Source organism: Moschus berezovskii, chromosome 25, assembly GCF_049115385.1.
Source record: "Moschus berezovskii isolate FMDL1 chromosome 25, NW_MosBer_1.0, whole genome shotgun sequence".
NCBI classification, from domain to species: Eukaryota; Metazoa; Chordata; class Mammalia; order Artiodactyla; family Moschidae; genus Moschus; species Moschus berezovskii.
The window spans coordinates 51,343,723-51,356,062 of record NC_142484.1 but is presented as its reverse complement, the minus strand read 5'-3'; the positions used below and the strand labels follow the sequence as shown (position 1 = coordinate 51,356,062).

Genomic DNA, 12,340 nt, shown 5'->3' with positions numbered 1-12,340 from the left:
AGTTGATCATCTTTTGGAGATTTCTTCTCTCTGGTAGCTTTCAGTTGCAAAGAATGTCTCTAGCCTTCTAGTTGCAAAGAATGTTTCTCATTGCGATTGATTTTTACTTGTCCTGCTTCGTATGCACAGCGTAGTTTTAATGTGAGGTTTGACAAGTTATCAGTTCTGAAAATTTCAGGATGTACTTCTTTAGTTATCATTCCTTAGTCATTCTTACAGCCCCTTGTTCTAGGACTCCCACTAGATGTATACTGAAGGTTCTCAACCTGTTTTTAATATCTCTTAATGGCATAATGGTTTTTCCCATGGTCACGTATGGATGTGAGAGTTGGACTGTGAAGAAAGCTGATCGCCGAAGAATTGATGCTTTTGAACTGTGGTGCTGGAGAAAACTCTTGAGAGTTCCTTGGACTGTGAGGAGAGTCAACCAGTCCATTCTAAAGGAGATCGATCCTGGGCGTTCATTGGAAGGACTGATGCTAAAGCTGAAACTCCAATACTTTGGCCACCTCATGCGACGAGTTGACTCACTGGAAAAGACTCTGATGCTGGGAGGGATTGGGGGCAGGAGGAGAAGGGGACGACAAAGGATGAGATGGCTGGATGGCATCCCCAACTTGATGGACATGAGTTTGTGTGAACTCCGGGAGTTGGTGATGGACAGGGAGCCTGGTGTGCTGCGATTCATGGGGTCGCAAAGAGTCAGTCACGACTGAACTGAACTGAAGTAGACAAAAGAACTGTACACAGAAAAGTATAAGACACTGATGAAAGAAATCAAAGATGACACAAACAGATGGAGAGATATTTCATGTTTCTGGGTCGGAAGAATCAATACTGTGAAAAGGACTATACTACCAAGCACAATCTACAAATTCAACGTGATCCCTATCAAATTACCAACGGCATTTTTCACAGAACTAGAACAAAAAATCGCACAATTCATATGGAAACACAAAAGATCCCAAATAGCCAAAGCAGACTTCACAAAGAATGGAGTTGGAGGAATCAACCTTCCTGACTTCAGATTATACTACAAAGCTACAGTCATCAAGATAGTATGGTGCTGGCACAAAAACAGAAATATAGACTGATGGAACAAGATAGAAAGCCCGGAAATAAACCCATGCACCTATGGGTACCTTATTTTTAACAAAGGAGGCAAGAATTTACAATGGGGCAAAGACAGGCTCTTCAATAAACGGTGCTGGGAAACCTGGACAGCTACATGTAAAAGAATGAAATTAGAACACTTCCTAACACCTATACAAAGATAAACTCAAAATGGATTAAAGACCTAAATGTAAGATCAGAAACTATAAAACTCTTAGAGGAAAACATAGGCAGAACACTCAATGACGTAAATCAAAGCAAGATACTCTATGACCCACCTCCTAGAGTAATGGAAACAAAAACAAAAGTGAACAAGTGGGACCTGATTAAACTTGAAAGCTTTTGCACAGCAAAGGAAACGATAAGCAAGGTGAAAAGACAGCCCTCGGAATGTGAGAAAATAACAGCAAATGAAACAACAGACAAAGGATTAATTTCCAAAATATACAAGCAGCTCCTACAACTCAATGCCAGAAAAACAAACAACCCAACCAAAACGTGGGGAAAAGACCTAAACAGACATTTCTCCAAAGAAGACATACAGATGGGTAACAAACACATGAACAGATGCTCAACACTGCTCATTATCAGAGAAATGCAAATCAAAATTACAATGAGATATCATCAAAAAAATCTACAAATAATAAATGCCGGAGAGTGTGTGGAGGAAAGGGAACACTCTTGCACCGTTGATGGGAATGTAAATTGATACAGCCACTATGGAAGATGGTATGGAGATTCCTTAAAAAAACTAGGAATAAAACCGCCATATGACCCAGCAATCCCACTCCCAGGCGTATACCCTGAGGAAACCAACGCTGAAAAAGACCCATGTATCCCATTGTTCACTGCAGCACCATTTACAATAGCTAGACTATGGAAGCAACCTAGTTGTCCACTGACAGATGAATGGATCAAGAAGTTGTGGTACATATGCACAATGGAATATGACTCAGCAATCAAAAGGAAGGCATTTGAGTCGGTTCTGATGAGGTGGATGGACCTAGAAGCTATCACACAGAGTGAAGAGAGTAAGAAAGACAAAGACAAATATTGTATTCGAATGCATATATATGGCATCTAGAAAAGCAGCACTGAAGAATCTATTTATAGGGCAACAACGGAGAAACAGACATGGAGAAGACACTTATGGACATGGGGAAGGGTAGGAGAGGATCAGACATTCTTCACCACCTCAAATCCTATTTCATTATGCCTATGTTAGGGCCAAAGAAATCTGCATTTTGACAGTTTTCCAGACTTGAGAAAGCATCACACGCACAGTACAGAAAAAACAGGGACGTGTTGCAGACATTCTCACATGATCGGAAGTACTGTTCTCATGAACTTCCTGCATTTTCAGTTTCCTTGGCAGCATCAGTTTCTAGGCCTTCAGACTCCCATCAACTAGATATTCAGTAGCTACATGGATCAAATCGTTTCCAAGAAACTGCCACTGATATTAAGTTTGCCAAATACATGTATAAGCTTACACTGAAGCTGACTAATCCAAACCATTTTCTTCACAAGCCTTAGATTATAAAGACAAATGACAGAAACTTACAGCACAGAGGCATTTATTAGAACTCTGCAGTAAGCCAGGGCTTTAAGAGAATGACACCTGAAAAACTCTATCCTTGAGTTCAAAAGAAGGCACAAGCTTGTAAACACAATACAAGATACAGCAGCATGACCTATGAAGCAATCAAAATTATCAAAGACTTCATGTCAGTCCCTCAACACAGGATTTTTGAATGAGTATTTGCCTGTACTGGCAGTATGGCCATCAGTATTCTAACAAAAAATGCGAGCAAAGGCACAGAGGTTCGAACAGGGTGTGTGTAGTGTTGCTGGGGTACGAAGAGCGCATGAACTGTAAGCACAAGAGGTAAGCACTTTCAGAAACATGTGTACGCATGTGTGTGTAAACACTGACATAAACATATCAATGGACATATCTGTACATCCAACTGCCAACTCACCACAGACCCACTCCTTCCTTTCCAATCCTTCCAAAACCAAACTCTTCATTTCCACTCCTTAGTTTCTCCATTTTCACAAATGGTAATCCCACTCTTCTAGCTGCTCAGGCCGAAACCCTTGGGGTCCTCCTTGAAACCGCTTCTGCGTATCCACCTCACAACCTACCAGCACTTCTTGTCATTCGACTTCGCAACCTATCTAGAATCTGACCACTTTCCAAACGTCCTCCACAGCGTCCACCCAGTTTGAGTGATTAGTACCTCATCCTTGGATTTCTGGAGTGGCTTCCAGTTCATCTCCATTTGTACACAAGAACCAGGGTGATCCTTTAAAGACATGCCACCCCTGTGCTCATGATCATGTCTCTTCCGCGCAACAGCTTCTAACTCACTCAGAATCAAATCCAAATTCCATAAAGGAGCTCTAAAGACACCTCCCAACCCCAGTGCTTTCTGATCGAATTTCCTTCCCTTCTCCCTTACTCACACGGCTCGAGCCTCTGTGGTGTCCCCGTTGTTGTGTGAATATAACCAGCATGCTTCCACTGCAGAGCCTCTGCACTAGTTGCTCTGCTTCCTCTGCCTGGACTGATCTTCCCGAGATACCTGTATCATTTGTTCTCTCATTTCATTCACATCCCTGTCACACTGTCTCCTTATTAAAAAGGACTTCCCTAATGTCTCCATACTGTTTCACTGTCACCTAACTCTATTCTTTCTTATTGGCAGTCACTGCTATCTGACATTATCTACTTATCTGTATCTTACCATTACAACCATCACTACAACTGTAGCTCCATAAGAACAGACCACATTTTGTTCACTACTCATCTCCACTATTTGGAATGGTGTCTAGCACATGCTGCTGCTGCTAAGTCACTTCAGTCATGTCCGACTCTGTGCGACCCCACAGACGGCAGCCCACTAGGGTCACCCCCGTCCCTGGGATTCTCCAGGCAAGAACACTGGAGTGGGTTGCCATTTCCCTCTCCAATGCACGAAAGTCAAAAGTGAAAATGAAGTCGCTCAGCTGTGTCTGACTCTTAGGGACCCCATGGACTGCAGCCTTCCAGGCTCCTCTGCCCATGGGATTTTCCAGGCAAGAGTACTGGAGTGGGTTGCCACTGCCTTCTCCGGTCGAGCACATGGAATACATCCAATTGATATTTGCTGAATGGATGACTGTTGACTAAATATACTCATATAGCCCTTACCCAACTTAACAGCTTCCCTGGTGGCTCAACTGGTAAAGAATCTGCCTGCTACTGCAGGAGACACAAGAGACGTGGGTTCAATCCTGGGGTCAGAAAGATCCCCTGGAGAAGGAAATGGCAACCCACTCCAATATTCTTGCCGGCAAAATTTCACGCGTGGACAGAGGAGTCTGGCGGGCTCTATATATAGTCCATGGGGTCTCAAAGAGTTCTACATGACTGAGCGCTCACCCCACATACAAGTTAAATAGAAAGATGACTAGAAGGAGTATGGAAGACATTTGAGCTGTACAAAATTGAGAGCAGAAATATCTGATGAGCCATAACTAAAACCAGATAAGGCAATGAGAATGAGACAGCTGTGAAATTAGTTAAATAAAAGCAGCAGAATCTACAACTGACTGGATGTGGGAGCTTGGGTCAATGAAGGAGCAATATGCCTTCTAGGAATTAAAAAAAAAAATGAGCAAGGAGTAAAATCAATTTTAGACATGTTGAAGTTGAGGTACTTGAGACAAATTCAGGTTAGGATATCCAACGGCTGCTTGTTAGGCGGATTTGGAACTTACCAGAAAGATGACAAGGCTATAGATTTCGATTCAGGAGGCATCAGTGTGTGAGGAACAGTTAAAATCAGTGAGATGAAATTACCCAGAGGAAGCATGTAGAATCAAAAAGAACAGAAACAGACTGCTAAGAAGCACCAGGAAGAAGAAGAAGATGCAAGAAAGGAAACTGAGAAGGACTGGACTGAGATGTAGCAGACCACAAAAGTTTGCACAAAACGCTGAAGTGATTTTCGGGAGAGGAGGACAGACTGAGGTTGAGGGGAGTAGGGGTCACATACGGAATGACGGTGAAATGAAATTCAGGTTTGAAGTGAGTGACATAGATTTGGCATAAGTGCTGAGGAGAATGAAGAGAAACCTTCCCGTCGACCACACTGGAAACTGACTAAAGACAAAGAGCAAATAGAGCGGCTATGGTTTAAACTGTCTAGCAATAGGAGAATGGATAAGCAAAATACAGTAATCTATACAATGGAAGATAAGGAAAAGGAAAGAACTATTAATGAGCACAAAACCATTAGTGAGTCTTGAAAACAGAGCAAAGAAGAGCACTCTTAACTCAAGCACAATGAGAGTTATACACGTATGGCTTCATTTGTATGAAGCTCTAGAATACACAGTGATCACCTAGGGAGGATGCTAAACAGCAGTTGCCTCCAGAGGATGGCACAGACATGGGCTGACTAGCAAGGAGCATGAGAGCGTGAGGCAATGGTAATGATCCAGTGCTACACCCTTCTAAGGATTTGGCTTTCTAAGCTGCAGGTTTTTATCAAAAGTGTTCCGTGCAGCACTGCCCATAATAGCAAACCCTTGGAAATACTTAAATAACCATCAGTAGAAGATGCTAAGTAACTCCAGATAGTAGTATTAACACAATTGGCCATTACACAGCAATTAAGAGGAAAGAACCAGACTAACAAATATAAACAACGGATACAGATATAAACACAGATACATGTACAACATTATATATTTTTATATATATATATATATATATATATGGAACGTAAAAAAGTATAGAATGTTGCTTATGGATATGCTTGTGATGTACAGTAAGAGTATAAACACAAACATAAGAAGAATTAACGACAAATTCAACACAATGATGATCTCATCTCTGGGGAGAAAAGAGGGAAATGAAATCAAGATGGATACTAACAAAGGAATCTTCAACTCTACCTGTACTGTTTTATTTCTTTAAAAAAGAAATCTGGGGCATTCCCTGGTGATCCAATGGTTAGGACTTGGTATTCTCACTGTCTGGGCCCCAGGTTCCATCCTTAGTTGGGGGAACTAAGATCCTGCAAGCCATGTGGGATCTTGGGTGTGGACAAAAAAAAAGTCTGAAGCAAACACTGCAAAATATTATTGGACAAAGCTAGACAGTAAGAGTTTTATAGGTATTCATCTATGCTTTATCCTTGGAACATTTAAGAACACGAAAAGGCACAACATTATAGTATAAAAAAATGCAGTATTACTACCATACACGTTATTACTAACAATTATGTTCTCTTAAACAAATCTGTAAGACTGTCAGGTAAATGTCCTCAGGCCTTTAGGAAATGCTTACAATCTATATATTGGAAGTGATTTGAAAAGTATCTGACATTTTCTGGGTCTGAGTATGTTAATACATGACAGTAAAACAGAACCAAGGGACTTCCCTGGCAGTCCAGTGGTTGACTTCGTGCTTCCAGTGCAGAGGCCACGGGTTCTATCTCTGATCAGGGAACTTAGATCCCACATGTTGCATGGTCAAAAAAACAAAACTGAAAAAAAGAAAAACAGAAATGACAGAACTACTGTAGTCAATAACACCGAAATCATAAAGATATTCCAGTCCCATTAAATCATTAAAGATATTTAATAATGAGGCAACAAATGATTATGTTCTCTATATCTTCTAATCTTTTATAAATGGCATTACTTTTATAACCGGGGGTGGGGGGGAACTGCAAGGGAAACATATCAAACAATCAATATCTTGATTACGTTTTTCTTAATTACTTTAAAATTTTCTTCACAGAAATGTTTTTCTTTTTCCACCTTTCTCATTCCATTCCAAATTCCTAAGGAAATGAACAGCTCTGAGGCATGAAACTTCTGTTCAAAATTATAAGTAATATACACACTTCAAAAATTCTTAAAAACTGATGAACCAGAAGACAAATAATTTTAAATATGCTGCAAAAGAAGCAATGGTCCATGAAAAATCTATGATTTTCACACCTACTGCATTCCATATCTTCAGGCCAAGGAACACCAAACAGCTCCCTGAGCTTCGAGCACTCACTGTGAGCCTGCTGACAGCCCGCGGCAGGGAAGGGTGACACGTCCGTACTCCACACAGGAGCACAGAGCGCACAGAGAGATGGCCGGAAGTCCCGAGAGCAGTCCAAATTCACCCCAGGGCGGAATGGCCGGGAAAAGTCCAAACCAAATCATTAGATGGACAGTTGTATACAAGTCAAAGTTTTCTTCACATATAATATGGCAATATTCCTGTTTTTTCTGTTTTAGAAGATTTCTGAAGGCAATTAAAATCTTCTGAAGGGAAGTTTTTGTGTTTTTCAACAAAACCCTCTTCACCCTACCCTAGAGATTCTGATTTGGTTAAGTATGAGGTGTATTACAGAATCTATACGGATATTTTAATTATTACAGGTGATATTAATGAAAACACCTAGCTCAGAACGACAAATAACAATACATACAGTCCATTTTACACAGAAAAACCCACAAAAGATATGTGTCAAATGCTCAGAAACCTGACTACTGCTTGGCAATGGGATTACAAGAGATTTCAAATTTGTTTTTCTTATGTACTTCAATTTCTGTATTTTTGTCAACTAACATATATCAATAGGAGAGGAGGACAAAAAATGAAAGGAGAGGGTAGGAGAGGAAGAGCAGTCGTTACACACAGGGGTATACATTTTGAGGTGGCAGGTAACGGAAGAGATATCACTTTGGTCTCATATTTGCCTGTTCTTTTTACATTAAAAGCAAAATTTAAAAACATACACTAGAGTTCTTTGAACTCTGAAAGCACACGATGTAAACAGAGCTAATACTGTAAGCTGATATTAAGGAAACAGAAAAAATAGTGGCCCCAAACATAAAACCATACTAAAATTATCATCATAACCACAGGAAGGGATCAATTATCCCTTTTGACTACCAAGTATTTTTTTCACATGTTTATATAATCAGTTTCAGAGTCATTGCTGACTTTTACCTCATAACATAGTCTCACCACAAGGCCTTTCCACTAAGACTCAATCAATTTATTTCTAATTTGATATAAAACATTTTCCAGAAGGCTTCTATACACAACGCAGTCACAAAACCGAGTGTCACTTAGAGAAACAGGTGTTCAAAGAAGTTAACTGTGTAACAGACGTGATAACTGATAGATAACTATATGGGACGATCCCTTTACCACTTCTTATCACTATTCAGTTCAGTTCAGTTGCTCAGTCGTGTCCGACTCTCCGCGACCCCATGAGCCACAGCACGCCAGGCCTCCCTGTCCATCACCAACTCCCGGAGTACACTCAAACTCATGTCCACAGAGTCGGTGATGCCATCCAGCCATCTCATTCTCTGTCGTCCCCTTCTCCTCCCGCCCCCAACCTTTCCCAGCATCAGAGTCTTTTCCAGTGAGTCAACTCGTCGCATGAGGTGGCCAAAGTATTGCAGTTTCAGCTTTAGCATCAGTCCCTCCAATGAACACCCAGGATTGATCTCCTTTAGAATGGACTGGTTGGATCTCCTTGCAGTCCCAGGGACTCTCAAGAGTCTTCTCCAGCACCACAGGTCAAAAGCATCGATTCTTCGGCGATCAGCTTTCTTCACAGTCCAACTCTCACATCCATACATGACCGCGGGAAAAACCATTGCCTTGACTAGACGGACCTTGGTTGGCAAAGTAATGTCTCTGCTTTTTAATATACTATCAAGGTTGGTCACAACTTTCCTTCCAAGGAGCAAGCGTCTTTTAATTTCATGGCTGCAATCAGCATCTGCAGTGATTTTGGAGCCCAAAAAAATAAAGTCTGACACTGTTTCCACTGTTTTTCCATCTATTTCCCATGAAGTGATGGGACCAGATGCCATGATCTTTGTTTTCTGAATGTTGAGCTTTAAGCCAACCTTTTCACTCTCCTCTTTCACTTTCATCAAGAGGCTTTTGAGTTCCTCTTCACTTTCTGCCATAAGGGTAGTGTCATCTGCATATCTGAGGTTATTGATATTTCTCCCGGCAATCTTGATTCCAGCTTGTGCTTCTTCCAGCCCAGCGTTCCTCATGATGTACTCTGCATATAAGTTAAATAAGCAAGGTGACAATATACAGCCTTGACGCACCCCTTTTCCTATTTGGAACCAGTCTGTTGTTCCACGGACAGTTCTAACTGTTGCTTCCTGACCTGCATACAGGTTTCTCAAGAGGCAGGTCAGGTGGTCTGGGATTCCCATCTCTTTCAAAATGTTCCACAGTTTATTGTGATCGACACAGTCAAAGGCTTATCACTATTACTATACAGTATACTGGAGAAGTCAATGGCACCCCACTCCAGTACTCTTGCCTGGAAAATCCCATGGACGGACGAATATAAAATAACACTACATATAATAGTATGTATGTAGTGTATATATATATATACACACACACACTATATACAATAAATATAACATATATTTATATATAATAACATATAACACACTATATGCAACCAGCACTTCCAAGCATGAAGAAATCATTTTAAATGAATAACTTTAAATTAAATCAATGTTCCCATCAAGAACAACTTCAAAATACAGGAAAAGTTTTAAAGTATCTCTTGAAGGCTACTAGAGAACTACTGAAGGAAAAGAACTAGACAGACCAGGAATCAGAGAGCAGGGAAGCATGCAGAGGTGGCCCGATAAGTGCGGCCACTTCTCCAAGGAGGTATCTGCTGAACCTGGGTGTAAGGCAAGAGACTGAGACGCAAGTTTTGCCTAGGCTGATGCTAGAGAACCAAGAAACCAGCAGGGCTCTGGTAGGCGTGCAAGACCATAGACAGTACATGTGTATATTTAACTGAATCACCTTGCTGTACCCCCTGAAACTAACACAACACTGTGACTCAATGATGCTCCAATATAAAATAAAAATTAGAAGGAAAAAAAAGACTACAGACAAAACTCAAAACAAAAGGGACAGATGGGTGAACGGGGAAGTTCCGAGGTTTGGGCCTGACACAGAGCTAATTTTCCCTTCAAGATATTTAACAATTCTGGAGATGCATAGGGCAGGAGGTTAGCACAAAGCCTCTGAAAAGCAGAGTGGAGATTTTGGCAGTGTTATCAGTATAAGGAAACATAAATTAGAGGCTCAAGTCCAGCTAGGGGAAATGGGCATAACTCACTCGCAGCTGGAAGCCCCTCCCCTGAGTGACCACACATCATCAGTGGGGGCAAATGACAGGGAGGCAGAGGCTGGTCAAAACCGAAACCCAGCGTCAACTCAGCTTAGTCCCAAGACGGTACATGAGAAATATGTTTGAGAAAATAAAAGACGAAGGATTCCAGAAAATTGGAATCCATCATGAGAAGGACCAAATGGAACTTCTGTAAGTGAAATACATAAATGATGACGTAACGAGCTCATTAGATATACCAGAAGAAAGAACTGGCAAAATGGAAAACAAGTCAGTAGAAAATATCCAAACCAGAAGCACACAGACCAAAACCTACTGAAAAATACAGAAAAAACCATAACAGATGTATAAAATACATGAAAATGTTTAGGATATAGATAACTAGAACCTCAAAAGAGGGAAGAAAGAAGGAACAGAGGCAATATATAACAAGATGATGGTCAAGAGTTTGTTAAAACTGATTAAAGAAAACCCATAGATCTGGCAACCCGCTCCAGTACTCTTGCCTGGAAAATCCCATGGACAGAGGAGCCTGGTAGGCTACAGTCCATGGGGTCACAATGAGTCGGACACGACTGAGCGACTTCACTTTCACTTTTCTATAGATTCAAACAGGTATGCAAATCCCTAAAAGAATACATACAAAAAATACACCTAAGCATATCACATTTAGACTGTGGAAAACCAACGAAAAATATCGGAAAAACAACCAGTGGGGGGAAAAAAGACACCTTACCTTCAACAGAACAACTACTGCTGGACTTTGGAATGCTAGAAAACAACAGAATGACTTATTCAGAGAACTAAGAGAAAACAACTGCTCACCATAATACCATGGTCAGCAGAAATACCCTTTAATAAGTGAAGGCAAAGTAAACACATTTTCAGATAGGCAAAAACAGAAAAATTAACTGGCCCAAACCTACACTAAAAGATAAAAGTAAGATGAAAATTCAAAAGGAATTAAAAGCCACAAAAGAGGTCAATGTGTGGGAAAACAGAAATGAATATTCTCTGTAAAAACCAAACATAATGCCTTAAAGACATATAAAATACAAAATAATTATGTGTAATAATAAAATGATAAAGACAGGGCTCAGAGGAACACTAATGGGAGAGTGACCAAAGTTGTTATTTTTATTAGAATATTGCAAGTCAAGAGTACATATCCTAATTTCTGGAGTAAGCAATACAAGAATGCACAACTAACTAGGTAATCAGGGAGAGAAATACAGTAATACAAAAGAAGTCAAGACAGGAGAGAAAAAAAGAAAAAGAGTTTGGAAACACGGAAATCGAATAATAAGATGGCAGATTTAACCCAAGTACCTCACCAATTGCATTATATATAAATGAACTACCGACCACATAAGAGAGGAAGATTGCTGGACTAGGTACAAAAAAAATTTGCTGACGGGAATGCAAAATAAGGCAACCACTACGGAAAACAGTTTGGCGACTATTCAAGCAGTTAAACATAAATCTGTCACATGACCCTGCAATTCCACTCCTAGGAATTACCTCAAATAATTTTAACTAAGCAAAAATAATCCTGCTTATTTAACTTCTATGCAGAGTACATCATGCGAAATGCCAGACTGGACAAAGCACAAGCCGGACTCAAGACTGCCGGGAGAAATATCAATAACCTCGGATGTGCAGATGACACGACCCTCATGGCAGAAAGCAAAGAACCAAAGAGCCTCTGGATGACAGTGAAAGAGGAGCGTGAAAAAGTCCGGGTTATCCCGCCGCCTTCTATCTCTCCCCCGGCCCCTCAGGCTAATTCGCCAAAACGACCATCACAAAGGGGAAGAGGAGGGACGCCCGCTACATGTTCTCTAGGCCTTTTAGAAAACACGGAGTTGTTCCTTTGGCCACACACATGCGAATCTACAAGGGGCATATTGTAGGTATCAAGGGAATGGGTACTGTTCAACAAGGAATGCCCCACAAATGTTACCATGGCAAAACTTGGGAGAGTCAACGATGTCACCCAGCATGCTGTTGGCATCATTGTAAATAAACAA

The 12,340-nt window shown here is 40.8% G+C and overlaps 1 protein-coding gene and 1 long non-coding RNA gene across 12 annotated transcripts in view; one reads left to right on the top strand and one right to left on the bottom strand.

The window, feature by feature from the left end:
* The window catches only part of LOC148773951 (uncharacterized), a 145,631-nt gene extending 137,869 nt beyond the window's left edge, over window positions 1-7,762 (top strand). Inside the window, exon 7 of the long non-coding RNA XR_016036303.1 lies at window positions 7,136-7,762. This is a non-coding gene — a long non-coding RNA (uncharacterized LOC148773951). The remainder of the gene's footprint in view (window positions 1-7,135) is intronic.
* Window positions 1-12,340, bottom strand: part of LOC148773950 (ferroxidase HEPHL1-like) — a 158,439-nt gene that overhangs the window by 123,141 nt on the left and 22,958 nt on the right. The window contains exon 1 of one of the 11 annotated variants that reach the window (XR_016036287.1): window positions 6,061-6,544. The exons of the other annotated variants lie outside the window; for them this stretch is intronic. The gene's annotated coding sequence lies outside the window, so the exon portion shown is untranslated. Of the gene's footprint in view, window positions 1-6,060; window positions 6,545-12,340 lie in introns of those variants that run through there. 11 annotated transcript variants of the gene reach the window in all.